General features: G+C 30.6%; 1 pseudogene; it reads left to right on the forward strand.

The window, feature by feature from the left end:
- Window positions 1-17012: 17012 nt before the first annotated feature.
- LOC148879890 (GDP-fucose transporter 1 pseudogene) lies at window positions 17013-17515 on the forward strand (annotated as a pseudogene).
- Window positions 17516-18938: the final 1423 nt, after the last annotated feature.

The raw sequence follows: 18938 nt of genomic DNA on the forward strand, positions 1-18938 counted from the left end.
CCATTTAGGATTTTTCCCAAATTGATACATATATGCATCAGCCAATCAATAAAATTGTGAAAATAAAGGCCTAAATATGGGTTAATTCCACAACCTGAACCTAACCAAATGCATTTTGATTTGTTACACAACAAAAGAGCATGAATTATAGTTTCAACTACATTACCACACCTATCACAATGTCTAACTCCCCCAGACCTCTTTTAAACATGTTACTTTTAACTACAACTCCATTTACACAACACCACCAAAGAAAATGTTTTATTTTGCGTTCAATGGGGAAATTCTACAAAAGGGACCAAAAGCTTTTTTTATCCTCGTAATTGTTTATTTGTTGGGATTCATCATCCTTCATCTATTTAGCAATGAAATATGTGGATCTAACAGACAATTTCCCACTTTTACTACCCATCCAAATAATTTTGGAATGTCATTCCAAGCTTTAGAAGGAATATCCAACTCAAGGATTTTTTGAGCCAAAGTTGAGGGGAGAAGGTCATTTATAACATTATTGTTCTAGGTTCTACTACTTTGATTGGTAAGGTCAGAAACAAAAATATTTTTCGTTTCTTCTTGTCTAGGACCCATTAGAGTAAAACCCTCTAGACCCATAATCCAAGGATCATCCCAAACCCTTATTTCCCTCCCATTACCCACTTTCCAGCACATTCCTTTTTTATAATTCTTCTTCCTTCCATAATACACCTCTAGCCCCACTAAGGCCTGCTTCTTAGGGTTGCCCGAGTGAAGTTTGTTTCAAGGTAATACTTAGCTTTTAAAACTCTTGCCCACAAGCTTGTTATGTCAATGCATAGTCTCTAAGCAAGCTTAGCCAATAAAGCCAAATTGAAGGGGCTTAGCTCTCTAAACCCCAAACCCCCATCTGGTTTATTATTACAAATTTGTTTCTAGCTGACCCATCTTAATTTCCTCCTATCCTTTGTATCTCCCCACCAGAATTTCTTTTGGATTTTCTCCATGGCATTACAAACACATTTTGGAATTAGGAAGCGGGACATGTAGTAAGTTGGGATAGCTATGAGGACTGACTTCAAAAGAACCTCCTTTCTTGCTTGGGATAGGAGATAACCGCTTCCATCCACTAGCTTTATTAGCCACTCTCTTAGATAAATACTCAAACAATTGAGTTTTCTTCCTATCTATAAGAGGGTGAAATCCCAAGTACACTGATGGTTTTTCTACTTTTTTAATATTTAGACACTTTTAGACCATCTTTTTGAATCTAGGTTGCAAGTTATACCAAAAGAAGACTTTTGACTATTGATAGTTCACCTATTGCCCAAAGGCTCTTTCAAAGAGGGAGATGCCATCCAAAAGAGCACTTGCCTCCTTAATATATGCCTTAGAGAAAATGTAGTTGTCATCTGCAAAAAACAAGTGAGAGATAGTTAGGGTCAAATCGCATATTTTAATTCCATAAATCTCATTTTGGTCAGTCTTTTGCCTGAGAATAGAAGAAAATATATCAGAACACAATAAAAAGAGGTAAGGAGAGAGTGGGTCCCCTTGTCTAAGGCCCCTTTGGGGAAAGATTCTTTTTGAATGAGAGTTATTCACCAATATCTGGTAAGGTATTGTAAATACACATGTCATAAAACAAGAAATCCATTTGCTACCAAAACCCATTTTTTTCTTTTAATTTTAGGAAATTCCATTCAACCCTGCCATAAGCTTTACTCATGTCTAATTTTACTACCATGAAGCGATTCTTAGTTTTAGTGTGGGCCATGAAGTGCATTACCTCATGGGCTATTAGAATATTATCAAAGATAGCCCTTCCTAGGATAAAAAGCACTTTGGTTTTCTAAAATGTTTTCATTTAGGGTTGGTTTTAATCTATTTGCTATAATTTTAGCAATGCTTTTATAGACAATATTGCATAAGCTTATGGGTTTGAATTGTGAAGCATCTTCAGGGTTTTTTGGCTTTTGGGATTAAAAGTATGAAAGTTTGATTAAGTTTTCTGTTAAGCTCTCTTGTACTAAAGAAATCTCTCACTTATTTCACAACATCCTCTTTGACTACCTCCCAAAATGACTGGAAGAAAAAATTGGGAAAGCCATTTGGTCCTAGAGGCTTTCTTAGAGTCATCAGAAACAAGGCCTCTTTGATCTCTTCCTCCGTTATTTTCTTTTGAAGCTCCACTTCTTTCTTCATTAATTGTTGGTTGGATCCCTAGGAGGGCCACATCTATATCCGAAGGGTTAGAAGAGGTGTAAATCTTTTTAAAATGATTTATCAAAATGTTCTTTATATTTTCTTGCCCTTCCATCCACTCATTGTTCTCATCCTTCAGCTTCAAGATTATATTTTTTGATATTCTTCTTATTGTTGAGTTGTAAAAGAATCTTGTGTTTCTACCCCTATAATCCTGTGTTACCACCAGTACTCTGGGGTAGTGAGAGTTAACCACAAACTTTCATATTTTAACATTTTCCCTCATTATTACATTTTGGACAATTAACTTAGGCCCTGTTTGATTTTACTTTTGGAAAATGTGCTTATTTGAAAAACAAGTGCTTATTGAAAAAACAACTTGGGAGTGGCTTTTTTTAGACACTTATTAAATAAGTGCATGTTCGGAATTTTTGGAACGGTTCTATCCATGATTCATTTTTTAAATCCCCACATGTTTGAAAAAAAACCTTCTTATTCCTCATTTGAATAGACCCAAGTTCACCAATGGCAACACCTTTATTGGGAGTGACCAACGACCATTGAAAAAACTAAAAACTCACTAGCAATCAGGTCAGTTTAACTTTTGGAAGCATTTTTTCCATGTTTTCATGGTTTTTTTTTTATTTTTTTGGTATTTAACGCCCGAAACCCATTTGATGTTGTTATTTACCAATTTTTTTTTTTTTTGGGGGGGGGGGCTCGATAATCCTCCTCCTTAGTTATTTATTTATTATTTTTTATTGTGCAATATTTTGCTCAAAAATGTTTTTTTTTTTCATTTTCATAGATAAAATCGACAATGTTGTGTTAATTAGTTTGGTTGTGTCAATTGTTTTGTGTTAAATATTATTACAAATTTGTGTTTTTCTCATGTTTCACAGTGTGGTAATGTGACAAACTTCCTTCAAATGTATAATATAATTTTGAAAACCATTGTTTATATGTGTGGGTAAAATGGGGCCTAAAATCATCGTTTATGCTAAAATAAGCACTTGTGGGAAAAGTAGCTCACCAAACATCCCCGCCCCAATAAATGCTTAAATTTCCCAATAATTAAATTGGAAAATGGGTCACCAAACAACATTAAGTGGTTGTTAAAATAAGCACTTGTAAGTGCTTATTTATCAAGCCACTTAATCACCAAACATAACCATAAAAAGAATATCATTTCACTCCTATTTTGTCCCCAATATTACATTTCATTGCCATGTGCATGTGAAATAATTTTAAATTCTCAAATTACCCTTTCTTTTAATTCATGGATCTATTTTATCCTCTCCCTTACATATTCATTAGCTTTATCTATAAGTAAAATTAAAGAGGGATCTTGTTGACATCTTCAATTAAATGTATCCATCTAATTAAGTTCAATGCAAGTATTATTTTTTGGGGTTATGTCTAGTTTATCCAATCGCAATCTAAGTTACGATTTAGTGAGAGTGGTCAATTTCCTATCTCTAGATAAATTTGTATACATTTTTATATCTTAATGGTAATTTTTATTAACTTTTATTGGTTTGTTATTATGTTTTTACCATTTTTAGGTAATTATAAAAAAATCCTCTTATAACAATTATATAAACCACCTTTGTTTTGACCTTACAAAGGCCTCCCCTATAGTTTTGAGAAATAAGTGCAAATACCTCACTTCCCTTGGCTTTTTGGCAACAAAGACATTGAAGTTACCAAAATACCCTTATCATTGTTAGTGCATTATCATACATAATTTAAAGTTTCAACTTTACCCTCCACTAATTTATTTTGCCATGCAACTTTCAAAGAATAGCTCTCCCTAATCTTCTTGGAAAATTTAATTATAAAACTAATAATTGTTTGATAATTTTGTATTGGTTTTATATTCATTTTAAATTAATATTGGGTTTTTAATTTATCTTATTCCTTTTATTAATTAAATTATTTTTATTATATTAATAAAGATATTTTTATTAGTAATAATAATTAATATTTTTATTTAAGTAGTATAGTTAGTTAATTTTTATTATTTTCAAAATGAATATAAATGGATTGTAATTTTAAATGGAAGTATATTATTTAGCACAATAATATATCACTGAATATCTCAATTCCAATATAATTAATCTTTACTAATAATAACTGTTTCATGCAAATATATCTAATATATATAAAACTATAGTTAAATTGAAATGGATATAAAACTATAGTTTAGAGAGAGAGAGAGAGAAAGTTAATGAGTTTTATGCAATTTAATGGAGTCATTGAGATGAAAATAATTAATGACATGAGTTATTGAAGGAGGGAGTGCAAAACCCAGTTTGAGGGAAATATGCATCCCGAGTCACTTTTCCCATCATTTGGTAAAGGTATGAAAGAACCCCGAAATCGAATGAAATATGCAATCTTGTTAGCATTTCCCTCAATTTTGGGTGTAAATGTACATCAAAATTTTGGAAGCAAGCATGTGTTCTCATTTCCATCAATGGAAATTGAATATTAATTTGTTCTTTTCATTGCCTCTTATGTCTCCTAGGAACTCCATGACTAAGCATCATTGATGGTTACCTTCTTGCAACTCTTCGTCAAAGTGGTTGCTGCCTTTGTCAAGAAGAAAACCATAAACTCTCACAATGCCTCTCTTGATGTTGTCTCACAACACAAATTCATCATACCCCCTGTGATTATCACTTCCTTAATCCCCCTATCCACCAAATACTCCTCCAACTCCATCCCTCGAAACACATTGTAAGTAGACCTGTTCATGGGTCGAGCTAGGCCGAGTTTGAATTGGGTTTTGCCTCTATAAATAAAAAATTACTAGGCCCGAGCCCGAGCTCAGCCCTATATAAAGCCCAAAGCTCGAGTTTGATAAGTATTTTACAACATATTAATTATATATTATTGATAAAACTTTATATATTATATAATAATTTATACATTTAATATATGTAATACTTTAATTTTTTGCTATTAATTATATTATATATATATATTATATATTATGTTTCTATTATATATTTAATATTATCAGATTGGGCTTATTTGGGAAAGCCCGAGCCTACGAGCTTAAAATTTTGACCAATCCCAGCCCATTGGTCTACTTGACCCATGAACAGATTTAATTGTAAGTGTGCTCTTTTCCACCACTTTGTTGCCAACCTTCCATTCCAACTCAGACATCAACTCTGCCTCCACCGTCAATGATCAAATCATTGTTTTACCACTCCCCCAGCATGTCGTGGTCTAACGGTGAGTTATGGCAATGGTGGGTAAAGATCACTTGCACTGAAACACATAGACAAAGATTGATGATGGTTGTGTTGATGGTGGATAGAATTAGCTTCCCCATTGATGATAAGTAGTTATGCAAGAGTAAAGCGAATCTTCTATCCAAATAAATTGAGGAGTAGAGAGCAAGCAAATTGTGGCATAAAAAATTTCCCAAACACTTGCAAATATGTGCACCTGGTTCACCTCTTCCCTGCCAAACACCACTGGTGCAAATAGAGTGCCAGCCAGCTTAAACATTGCATTTACCTAAACTAATAGAAATTGCACTTGCACTATACATATTTGCATTTGCACTCTTCCCAAATGAGTCCTAATGGAAAAGAGGAGAGAGAGAGAGAGAGAGAGAGAGTGTGTGTGTGTGTGTGTGTTAAAAGTCTTAAAGGTGATTGGTCACTTTAGTTATTTTGTTAAATTTTAAAATTAAAAAAAAATGTGCCTTTGATAATAAACCAAAAGGCAAGAAATTGCAGCTTGGCACATTCCATTTTAATATAGAGATAGATATGATACAACCAAGTTATTTGGCTCAATCAATGCGTGATGCTTGGTGGTTAGGGCAACTTAGTCTTTTCACTTGCCTTGGAGGGAAATTATGGGATTTTTCCTCATGCTTAATCCTCTTGTTGATATAACCTAACCCAAGCACTTGGCTCATTAAATACCAGAATAACATTCAACCATGATGCATAGAAATCATATAATTTTATTTATAACGTATCAATCAAGAGTCCTAGAAATAGGCATGAACACAATGCAACTATTATATGTGAATTATTGTCAGTTATTTTCTATTTTACTCTTTTTAATTTAAAATAACAACAAATAAGTCAACTAAAAATTAATTCCTCAAATGTTTGGTAAGAATAAACATGTTATTATAAAATGTAATTAAGAGATCAATTAATAATTTATAAAAAATATAATCCTAACTTTAAATATATCAAATGTATTAAATTTTCTAAAATACATATCATATGCAAATTCATAACTTTTAATTAAAAATAATTATTCCATTATTAGTATTTTTATTTCTATGAATTTTATGAAACAAAAAATCATTTTTGATATAAAAGTATACTAGTGGTTTTGACAAATTCATGAAAAAATTAAGTTACATGCCATATTTAAAACTATAAATTTTAAGTACTAAAATAATTATTCTATTATTAATATTTAAATGTATTGAGATTAAAAACCACACTTTGTTGTAAATGTGGATTTAAGGAATTACTTATTCCATTAATTTACGAAATACTAATTTAAAATATTATTTTTATCTTTAGTTAGGGTTGCTGAACATAAATGTATGTTATTTGTCTATATTACATGTAGACATTACTGTTGATAAAAGTTATTTTCTTCCATGTGTTGTCATGAGATGAAGGTTGGCCCAATAGTTCAAGGTTGTATTTAAGGTTTGACTGTTGGGTGATTTGCGATCAAATCATGCTATCTATATTTTTTAAATATAGATATGAAAGTGGAAATGTGAACCATGTAGGTGCTTGGTACCATTGGTGTTACTTGGAGGGGCGTTTATCAAATAATTGTTTATCTGATAGGCACTCACTTTAAATGATTTTTGTTTGGTTGTTTGGTTGGGATTATTTTGGGTGTTTCAAGAAACAACCCATAACTCTACTTTACAACTCAATGGAAATAAACATTGTATAATGGGTTGGCTATTTGGTGGCATGTTTCAATAAACAACCATATGGGTGTTTCAGTGTGAAACTTTCACTTGATGTGTAGGAGCCATTAGTTGATCCAATGGTCAAAATCACCCATACTTGCACGTAATGGTCAATTTTTAGATCAAACCATGGATCTATGATGCAAACCACATCTAATGGTCAAAATGTGTGGTATAGGTCCTCAAACTATGAAATCGATATTTATTGATGTATATTATATGAAAATTATCCATTTTTCTCCTAATCTCATATCATTCCCTGTCTTGTTACTTTCTTTAGCTTTTGGATTCAAGAAAAATATTTTATTGGTAAAATATTTATTTGATAAAAAATTATTACATAAAAAATATTCATTTGCACCTTGAAAAAAAACTTTGAAAGTGGGTTTTTTTACTTAAGATGTTTAAGCTTATGTGAAGAAGACTAATAAAAACTAGAAGTTTTATTGGATGAAAGCATAAATGGGACTAGTTAGGGATGAAGAGTAGAATGGCCAAATGGGGCTAGTTTTGCCATGGAAACAAATATAGGGTGAAACGTGCAAAAAACGGGAGTTATTGGCTTTGTTTTCCCTGAAAATTTTAAAGGAATAAAGGGATTACCGAATGGTCAGGCCTATTAGCATTAGATGGATCGACAATGATTTTTTTTTTTCGGTTGCCGAACCACCTATAGAGAAGACGATTTTGGTTGTGCTCTAGTAACAGATCTAGGGCCAAACTTGCAAAACAATGGAGAGTTATTAGGGGATTACTAGTCAGACGAGCTTACCGGCATCAAACATCATGGTGGTGAATTTTTTTCCTGATCGCTGAACCTGTTGTATAGAATATGATGGACTACCTTTGAGTAGATACTTACAGTGATTGTATGCAATTGAACTTCCATCGAGCATATACCAATCTATTAGGGTTATTTTTTTGTGCTCTTTGGTGGCTCGTGATACACAGGATCAATTCAAACCATAATGTTCAACATTAGCATGCCAAATAATTGAGGCCCAAGCCTTGAAAATTTTGAGGCAAAGGCCCAAAGGTGCAAGCATTAAATAACTCAAGGCCTAAGCATTCCTACTAGAGTCTAAGTTTATTGAGGCCAATATTTTTTTGCTATCCTTACCTTGAGGCCTTGGCCATTTGCATTGCCAATAATATTTCGAGGCAAAGGCCAAAAGGTGCAAGCATCAAACAACTTAAGGCCTAAGCATTGCTACTAGAGTTTAAGGCTACTGAGGCCAAAACTTTTTTTCTTATCCTCACCTTAAGGCTTAGGCCATTTGCATTGTCTTAAAAGAATTAAAAACAATGGATATGCACAACTCAGGGGATACAAGCCTCATTGTAGTGTTTTACGTATCCCCGTAGTCAATACTAATATGATATTCCCTGTATTGGATGTATTATATCGATATTTAAATTCATAATTACAAGCCAACACGATGAGCTACAACAAAGCCTCATCAATATTGTACTCAATAGGGTCTCACCTATATATAGGATGGGAAACAATAGTTCTCTCTCTTACGCACTATTTCTCTCTTGCTTTAACTCTTATCTTGACATATCAACTTTCCTATTTATTTGAGTAACTTTAATTGTAAATTTTTTTCCAATTGAGCCACACCCCAGGCCTTTGACATCATTTTGTTCATGCAAGTGGGACCTTGGTCATTTTTAACTCCAATAATGTTTGATTTACCCCTTATTAGTATAGATTCCTTACTTGTGCATTCTTTTTTCTTTCTTTCTTTCTTTCTTCTTGTCCAAAAAAATGATAATGAGATTTTGCCCTATTCATTTTTGTCATTTTAAAATGTCATTATTTTACACATGTTTTATAAAAAAATCTCCTTATTTTTCTCACAATAATATAAACCGCTATTTGCGTTTTAATTATCCCCCCTCCCCCCCCCCCCAAAAAAAAAAAAGAACTCTCCTATAGTATTGAAAAAATGCATAAAGGCATTGTCATACACAACTTAAAATTTCAATTATATCTTTCATTGCCTTACTTTCCTTAAACACTATTTGGGCACTAAGAATGGCAAGAGGGTGAGGGATCATATATGCATATTCATCCCCAAACCCTTATTTTAAATTAATCTCACCCTTAACCCTCAATTCATTTTGGGAAAAAGTTTAGCCTCCATCCCTATTCATCAAATTCATGAATTTTTTAATTAAAGTTATGTTTTTAAAAATACATTTATATAAAGTAAAGGAAAAAAAATAAGACATGAATAATATTTTTAATATATTTTGATATATACATATATAATATAAATAGTGATATAATAGCATAAGTAATGTTAATAACATTCTTGCCCCATCTCTACCAAGGTAGTGTCTATCCTTGTAAAGCCTTGACAGGAAAATTGTCATCCTCATTGGCCATATTTCGTAATATTATTGTTTTTATATGATGCTTTGTACTCGAATTTGTTATAAAAAATGTCAGAGCAATGGATATAGTAAACAAAAACCAATGCATACTTTGAAATTGACAAAAGTTAACTTTTTAACATGGCACTAATACACCTCCGTAGGTTGTGTTTATTTTTTTATGGAAATTTCGTCCTCGTAAATCCATCGCAAGAAAACTTCTAACATCATCAAGCATATTTAGTAATTATATTATTTTTTATACGATGTTTTGTACTCAATTTTATCATGGAAAATGAAAGAGCAATGGGTATTGTGAACAAAAACCAATGCACACTATGAAATTGACAAGAATGAGCTTTTACTAATACACCTCCTTAAATTGCATTTGTTTTTTGTGAAAATGAGAATTGCAATAAACTTTACACTTCGGTTCGAATTTTATAGTGTTTGTTTTAGGTGTTTTTTTATATTGAAATTTGACGTAAAGCGCTCTATACAAGGTAAGTTTTATATCGAGAATCAATAGAAAATTTCCACAAAAAAAATCAATGTAAAACTCCATTATGCCATGCTAGTATCTCCTCTCAGCGGCTGCAACAGTTAACTAGTACCGATGTTTCCACCATTTTTTCCAATATGAGGAGTGGATATGAGGAACGATTAAATCACTGCTCACACCTCCTATTAGTGACAGTGCAGGTACAATTCTTCCAACATTTTTTTTATGATTTAAGGAACGAATTTGAGCGACCAAGATAAATGCCTATACTTGCATTTTCTCTCAGCTATCAAGAGCACCCATTATTCAAACTTGACATTTCATCACTACAGAGTTCAAGCATATCGTCTTTGCTATTGCAAGGGTAACAAACGTTCAAGCCAAGGACTTAAATGTCGATACAATAGGTCTTATCTGTATCGGCCTATGCCTGTACGAGATACGCTACGAGCAAAATCGTATCCCATGAGTCGTATGTATCATAGCTATACAAATCCGTATCAGCCTGTATCGCATTGTATCGGGCGATATGCATCGATACACATTATTTCTCTATAAAATATTGCAGACATGATGATTCAAACTCGAGTGCTCCGAGCACGCCCAAGCTACTAACCCACGTTTGTCCTTGTGATATTAAGTAAACTAAAATAGACTATTAACTTTTGTGTTTACATGTGATTTTTTCAATCTTTATTACCAAAAAAAAACTCTAACTAAAATTTCAAAATAATAATATTTTAAAATAGTATATTATAAACTAATACAATAAATAATTTATAAAATCCATGTTTATATAAAAAGATGATTTTAATATCAAATAATTTATACAACTAAAATATTAAGAATAGAATAACTATTTAAATAATTAAAATTTATAAATTTGCAATTGATATGCATATTAAAATTATTATATACTTTTAGTAATTATTAATTTATATTAATAAGTAATAACAACATATTTATTATTTATAAAAAAGAAAAATATTGTTTATAAAATATTTAAGACTATAACATTAAATTGAATTTATCAAATCCATTAATCTACATTTATTTCAAATAAATGAATTATTGTTTTAGTAAGTAAAAATTATGAATTTTTATATGATATGTATGTTATAATTTTTAAAAAATTTCTTATACTTTAAGTTAATATTAGATTTTTATAAATTATTAATTTGTATTTTAATTTGTATTTGAGAATTTAATATTTAGTTTACTTTTTTCTTAATGTTAAAAAAAAAAAATAGAAATAATTTATATAATAATTAAAATATAATAGGTGCATATGTTTAGTGCTTTGGACTCTTGATTGGTGCATTATAAATAAGATTATATGATATCTATGCATCTTGATATATTAATTATAATATATTTATTCATATATATCACTAAAATATACATTTCTAATGTATTTATATACTATTGTGATTATTTTGATCTTAAATTTAATGATATTATTATATTTATGGAATTTACATGTATTTTTATAGCATATCCATGCATTTTCATATTTTTCATTCGTAACCATGCGTTTCCAAAGCGTATGCGTATCCGAGTTGTCCGATACTATACCCGATACCGATACTTTAATCCTTGGTACAAGCTTGATGTTTCACCATTGCAAAATAAACAACCTTCAAGCTCGGCGTCTTCAAACTCAAATATCATTTCATCGAATGCAACTACCCATTTACCCCAAAACCCACCCCCGACAAATAGAATTACTAAAACCCCTAAACCCTTATGAAAAAACCCTATCAACCACTAACGATAGTGATGACAAAGATGATTTTGATAAAGACGAATGGAACAGGTTGTAGAGCTATAATCGAAAAGGGTTCATATTTTATTATAATTACTTGTATTATCACCTCCTCACTTTGAAACACTTCAAGAATAAATCCATCTGGGGTCTCCATTTTGGGAATGGTGCTTGACCGTCATGATCATCTTTTGTAACCACCTTGTCTCAGGTTGGTTAGTGAGTGTTATTGTTTTCATCATCGAACACAACTTTATGCTAAAAAAAATGTCATTTACTTCATCTACAGCCTCCGTAAGAATGTCTAAAACTACATCTAGTTGGGTTTAGTGTTGTGGTCTTGGAATCTTATGCTCGATTTGAACTCATAAGTCCATACAAACCAGAAAACTCTCAAGGGTAATCGACATTCCACTGTTCCTCTATATTGGCAGTCAAGCACTTGCTCCATTATTCCATTATTTGTTCAATAAACTATAATTCATTATGATTTAACAAACAATTTCATTAAATTTTACACCTTAACAAGAAAACATGATTAGTGTAAATATTCAAAACTGAGTAGTTCCAATTTCAATTGATCACTGAACCAGGGTCACATTTTTCATCGGTAGAAAATTGAATTTACACCTAAAACAAAAACAACCTTAGTAAAAGTAACGCAACCAAGATTCAACCTTCTTAGTGTGGCCCTCAGCTTTTAACATAATCAAAATATAATGAAAGAAAATAGCAATCCATATCAAAGAATCGTAGAACAGTAGAAATGATTGCCAAACCAGTCAATAATGAACACATTGGTATTTCCGTATTCACTCTCATATCTCATTGTATATGCATTTGTAGTTCATTTGGATTCGCCCGATCTATATTTATACTGTTATTAAATATGTGAGTGAGAGCATGAAACTTTTGTTTGTCTAAAATACCCAAATTTTTTAATTTGGTCACACTCTAATTGCATGGACAAATATATAATTTGAACAATCGCTTTTATCCTCATTCAAATATATTTCACTAAGTCATGTATTTAAATTATTATCTCCCATTAACATCAATTGATTTATATCCGTGACTAAAATACCCCTATCTTTTAATTTGTTCACTCTAATTGTAAGGTAAGAAATGTAATTTGAACTTTCAATTTATCCTCATTCAATTCACACTCATTAAGTTATTGAGGGGTATTAACTCCATCATTTTATTAAATCCTATATTTTTTTGAAAAGAAAATCATATATTAATTAACCATATTATCTAAGAAAAAATGCATATAATGAATAATTGTTTTTTATAGATGATAGAAATTAAAAATGGAGTTGTTTGATTGTTTGGTAGCAAGTCAACAATTTAATATTTTGGGTTAAATGTGATTACCATTGATGTCATCATCAAAATTATAAAAAAAAAATAGAAATGATGAAAACACAAAATTATAAAAAATACAAAAAAAGGTAATACATAAAAAATAAACAAAATTGCATAAAAATTGGAAAACATGTTATTTACTATCATTATCATTGTTGTCATCATCAAAATTGACGCATTCAAAAACACATGCACACTTATTACTGTAATACAAATAGTGCAATGTTATTTTCACTATTTGATATGAAGTATTAGAAGTGGTGAATTCTGGTTCATAGTTATTGTGGTAATTGTGAATAATTGCTAAATGTGGTAGCTATTTACTAAATTCAAATTTTGGCAAAATTTTGAACTAATATAATAATAAATGTAAAATATAATATTTACAAAATTTAAGTTATAATAATTATAGTTAATGATATCAATATTAATGAACATTTCACCATGTAAAGTTTCAGAAAATTTCTGATATATTTTCCTAAATTTGCTAAAATATTTGGAAAAGAAAATCTAAAAAACAAAGTAATCTTTATAGAAACATTAAGTTGGTTAATAAAATATCATGAGATTATTAGAACAAATATAACCACACATTTAAGACTCAATAAATCATAATAAGAAATTGTATAAATCAAATATAAAAAAAAAATAATAAGCGACTGTAATGGGTATTTTTTCTTTGTCTTCATTTTGTTTTTTACCCATCTTTTATTCTTTGCATATGTCAATTTCTTTCCATTTTAATTGTTGTCTTTATTATTACTATATGTTCTTTATTAGATTTTTTTTTTTTGTATTTTAATGTAACACATTAATAACTTTCAAAGTAAGTGATAATAGGTAGCGGGATTCAAATTTGCAAATTTGATAGGGCTACCCAGCAATGTACCAACTAAGCCACCACTCAGTTGATATGTTTTATATTAGATTGAAAACACCATTTTGTTATTACTAGTAAGTGTACACGTGCTTTGCATGCGACAAAACTTGATGATGATGATGATGATGATAAAATAATATGTTTTCAAAGATTTCTACAACTTTTTTATATTTTTATGCATATAAAATTCATTCTTATTTGTCACGTGTATTTTTTTAATACGATGAATATATGATATTAGAGATGTGTCCAAATGTTTTCTATATATTTTATATAATTTTGTATATTCATATTATTATTATTATTATTAAATTATCACACCAATAATTGTTGGTACATTAATACACTTGACCCAAAAGATTGAATTGTTTTTTCTCTATAAAAAATTACACTTTGAATTATTTTTAGATTTATATTTTATTTATATCATCAATGATATCAATTATTCTTTACCATACATACTTTTCTTTAATATAGCTAATTAATATACAATTTAATGAAAAAATGTGAGTTATTGCCTTAAATATAAGACTTAATGAGAGGGAATTGAATGAGGAGAATTGTATTAGTTTGAATTAAATTTTGTATCTTCATAATTAGAGAATGACCAAATTCAAAAAATATGGATATTTTAGTCAAGAAAAGCATTCAATGATTACTAAATTAATACATTAAATATAAGATTATTTAACAATAAGGATTTGAATAAAGAGAATAGTGGTTATTCAAACTACATTTTCATAATTGCTAGATTAAACATATTGGAGTATTTTAGTCAAACGAAAATTCCATAATATCATTTCACTTTTATTAGTAGTATAAATATAGTTATGCACTGTTATATTTTCTTTTAAACTATAGTGATTTAATAAGTGAATCATATTAAAGTAGTAATTTAATTATCCAATTATTAATTCCTTGCTATTTCTTTTAGGATTTTTTTAAAATTTATGATGATTTTAATGAAATATTAAAAACTTTTTTTAGTTATATCAATTACAAACTTTAAATATATAAGTGTCATTTGGCAACTCTTTTTAGAAATATCTTCTAGTAGCTAAATGGTCAAACATACACTGAGCTTTTGGGGTTTTCTCTTTAAAGACAAAAGCAATACGTTGGTAAGCTGTTCAGTTTAGCAAGCTTTTAAAAACATGTTTAGATGCTATCCATCACACAGAGAATCATAAAGCTTCATTTGAAGTTTCTCAAAACTTAACATTTTCATTTTTTTCAGGTATTTCCATGCACACATCTTCTCGTATTTATTGCTTTCTGGTTGCTAAATAAATAATACAACTAATTTTTAGTGTTTCAAGTTTGTCAAAGCCCAAAAGATTGTGCAAAAAAACTTGCCAAACGCTGCCATAGTCAATCACTAAATACAAAATATTTCCAACATATTGACAAAATGTCAAGGATATTTGGAAAAATAAAAGATTCCCAAGAAAAATTTGTATCACCACATAGTAAATGCCAAATGGGGATATGTCAAGGATATTTCACCAAATATCATCGATATTTAAAACCATGATAATAATGAATATTGCCAATTATACGGCTAATTATGTAGTTACGGCATGTTTATAATATATATATATATATATATATATATTATATACATATTAAAAAATGAAGTCTATGAATTTTATCTTTTTTTTTTTTGTATTCAATGTCATATTTTTAATAACCAATGAGATGTTCTCGTTCCCCATAAAAACTATCTAATCTCTCTCTCTCTCTCTCTCGCGCGCGCTCTATATCTCCCTCTCTTTCCCACATTCCCAATAAACTAAATAATCTCTTTTCCCAAATTACCTCCCCCACTAACACTATCCCTCACTTTCTCCTTAATTATCTCTAATTCCTATTCATCTCTTCAATTATCTCTAATTCCTATTTACCCCATAAATGATCTCTAATTTAGTAGAGAATTTCTCTCCTAAATTATCTCTAATTCCTATTTATCATCTCCCCCACTTTTTATAATTATCTATTTAAAGAAGGTTTAAATTAAAAAATTTAACAATTATTTAAATATTATAATGAAATTATACAATAAATTTAAAATATTTTTTATAAACACAAGATAAGGCTACATTTCATAAACTACCCTTATGGTTTAACTATTGACTAAATATACTCTTACTGTTTGACTATTGTCTAACACTACCCCTACTGTTTCTAACAATTGACTAGCTCTACCCCTATTGTTAGCATTCGTTAATATTCCATAAAAACTCGTACACATGTGACATAATTTTTTAAACCAAACTTTACCATTAATGTTCTTCCTTTCAATAGTGGTTAAACAATGGCAAACCGAGTTGGCTCGGTCCCGAACCAACGACAACGATAGCCCCCTCCACCACCTACCTCACTCCATCCCTCCCTCCCTCTCTCTCTCTCTCTCTCTCTCTCTATGTTCCCCTTCGTTCTCTATCCCTCTCTCCATGTTTCATCATTGCCGTTGTAGTAGCGGACCCCTTCACCCCCGATCTTTCTCTCTTTCTTTCCTCCCCCTTCATTATCTATCTCTCTCTCACTCTTGGCAGCTTCATTGTGAATACCAAATCCCGTCATTAGCTACTATAGACTAGAAAATCATGCATCAAAACAGAAGACACACAAGAAGAAAAACAGAGAAATGTGTTTTTTCATGGCAGAGAGCTTTCATTACCGGCTTCATTGTGGATATTGGATCCCATTATCGGCTACTCAGATATGAGTATCTCTCATATTTGCTAAGAATTCAAACTTAAGTGTTTGAGCATCTAAGAGATACTCATATATGAGTATCCCCAATTAGTTTTTCATGGGAGGGAGTGCTTCAATCGAAACATAGAGCTATGAAACCTCCATGGCCATGAATACTTCCCTAGTTTCTTAAAAGGCCAATCTTTTCACCCCATCAAAAGTGATGCAAGTCAGAGTGTGAGAAGTTATTTCTTACCTTATGATTGCGTTGCAGTACTTGACTTGTGCTCTGGGTGTTTGGGGTTCTTTGGAGGCTGGGGTTTCTCTATTGTGACCCTTTCACATTAGAGACTGCAAAGACATTCTTGTCTATTGCCATTGTTTTCTACATTGCAATCTTTACCAATGCAAATATGCTTCATCATGCCAATGTCAATACCTTCATCATTTTCAGATCGTATACGCCCCTTTTGGTTGCCATAGCGGATACCATGTTTTGAAAACAGCCATGCCCATCGAAGCTCACCTTCGCATTTCTAGTGATCACATCGGGTGGTGCGATTGGATATGTGGGCATTGATTCAATGTTCACCCTCACTGCTTAGTCATGGGTATTTGCTTATTTGGTGACAATCACTACTAAGATGGTTTACATTGAACACATCGTTTCGAATCTTGGGTAGAACACTTGGGGTTTTGTATTTTACAACAATCTCATCTTTAACGATGGCACCCCTTTTTTGGATTGACAGGAGGTTGTGATTTCTCCCCAACATCATCTTCAATGCATTTGTATGTGCCTAATAAGGCGCTAAAGGCAGTGAATAAGGGTTTTGGGCTAAACATTTGAAGCAGGTTCATCTCTCACTCTCACTCACTCACTCACTCTCTCTCTCTCTCTCTCTCTCTCTCTCTCTCTCTCTCTCTTTATCCTATCTAACATAAGATTGCCACAACAATTTTTATTTTCGTCTTATATTCCTTCTCCTCATTTGTTTTTTCTATATTCCTTGCAGATCTCAAAGATTCTCTACAGATTTGGGCACCCGTTTGATTGAGTTCAGCTAATGGCATATTCAAATTGGAGGCAGGGTGAGTGGACCTAGGTGGTGAAGACCAGATTGAGGAAGACAAAGAAGAACATGAGGAGATTCCAATTTGACTTAAGGGCAAAACAAATATTTTAGCCCTTATGTCAATATTTTAATAATAATGGCAATTTCCCAAAACAATAGGAGTAATCTTAGACAATAGTCAAACAGTAGGGGTATACTTAGTCAATTAGCTAAGCCATGAGGGTAGTTTAAGAAATTTACCCAAAAAATAATTATAATAGATTTAATAATATTCATATTATTAATAATTTTATATTTGTACAAAATTACGTACTAACAATATAAATTGTGATTTTATGATTTTTTGGATGATTAAATTTAAATGTTATTAAAAAAAATCAACATTAGAAAAATAAAATAGTTGGATCGTTCGATTTTGGTCGATTTACAAATGACCAAAGCAAAACTCATCCAACTTGGTCGGTTTCACTAGTTCGACGAACAACCCTATCTGAAATTAATTATTGTTATTTTTTGTACTATAAAAAACTTATTAAAAATAATATATAAAAATATAAATAATTATTAATTATTTAAAAGTTAAAAGATATAAAACAATTGTATACTCTTATGTGTTTCAATTGTTTAGCTTTCACTTAACAAATTCCATGCATCACATGGGTCCCCACTAGTATATATTAAAAGAAGTAAGTCTAGAAATTTCCTCATTTTTTATATTTTTAATTATGTTATTTTTAAACAACCAATGATATGCTCTCCTTCCCCATAAAAAACTACCTAAAATCTCTCTCTCTCTCTCTCTCTCTCTCTCTCTCTCTCTCTCCGTTCCCAATAACATAAATAATCTCTTCTCCTAAATTAACTCCTTCAATATCTCCCACTTTCTCCTAAATTATCTATAATTCCTATTTATCCTCTCCCTCACTTTTTATCTATATCTATCTAAAGAAAGTTTGAATTAAAATTGGTAAAAAATATTTAAATATTCTAAAGAAATTATATAATTATTTTAAAATATTCATTAAAAACACAATCAGTAATTCCAATAGGTTTAACAATATTCATCAAGAAGTTATATTGTACTAACAATATAAATTGTGATTTTACAG

Source organism: Nelumbo lutea, chromosome 1 (assembly GCF_056320005.1).
Source record: "Nelumbo lutea isolate HS-2025 chromosome 1, American lotus-T2T, whole genome shotgun sequence".
NCBI classification, from domain to species: domain Eukaryota; kingdom Viridiplantae; phylum Streptophyta; class Magnoliopsida; order Proteales; family Nelumbonaceae; genus Nelumbo; species Nelumbo lutea.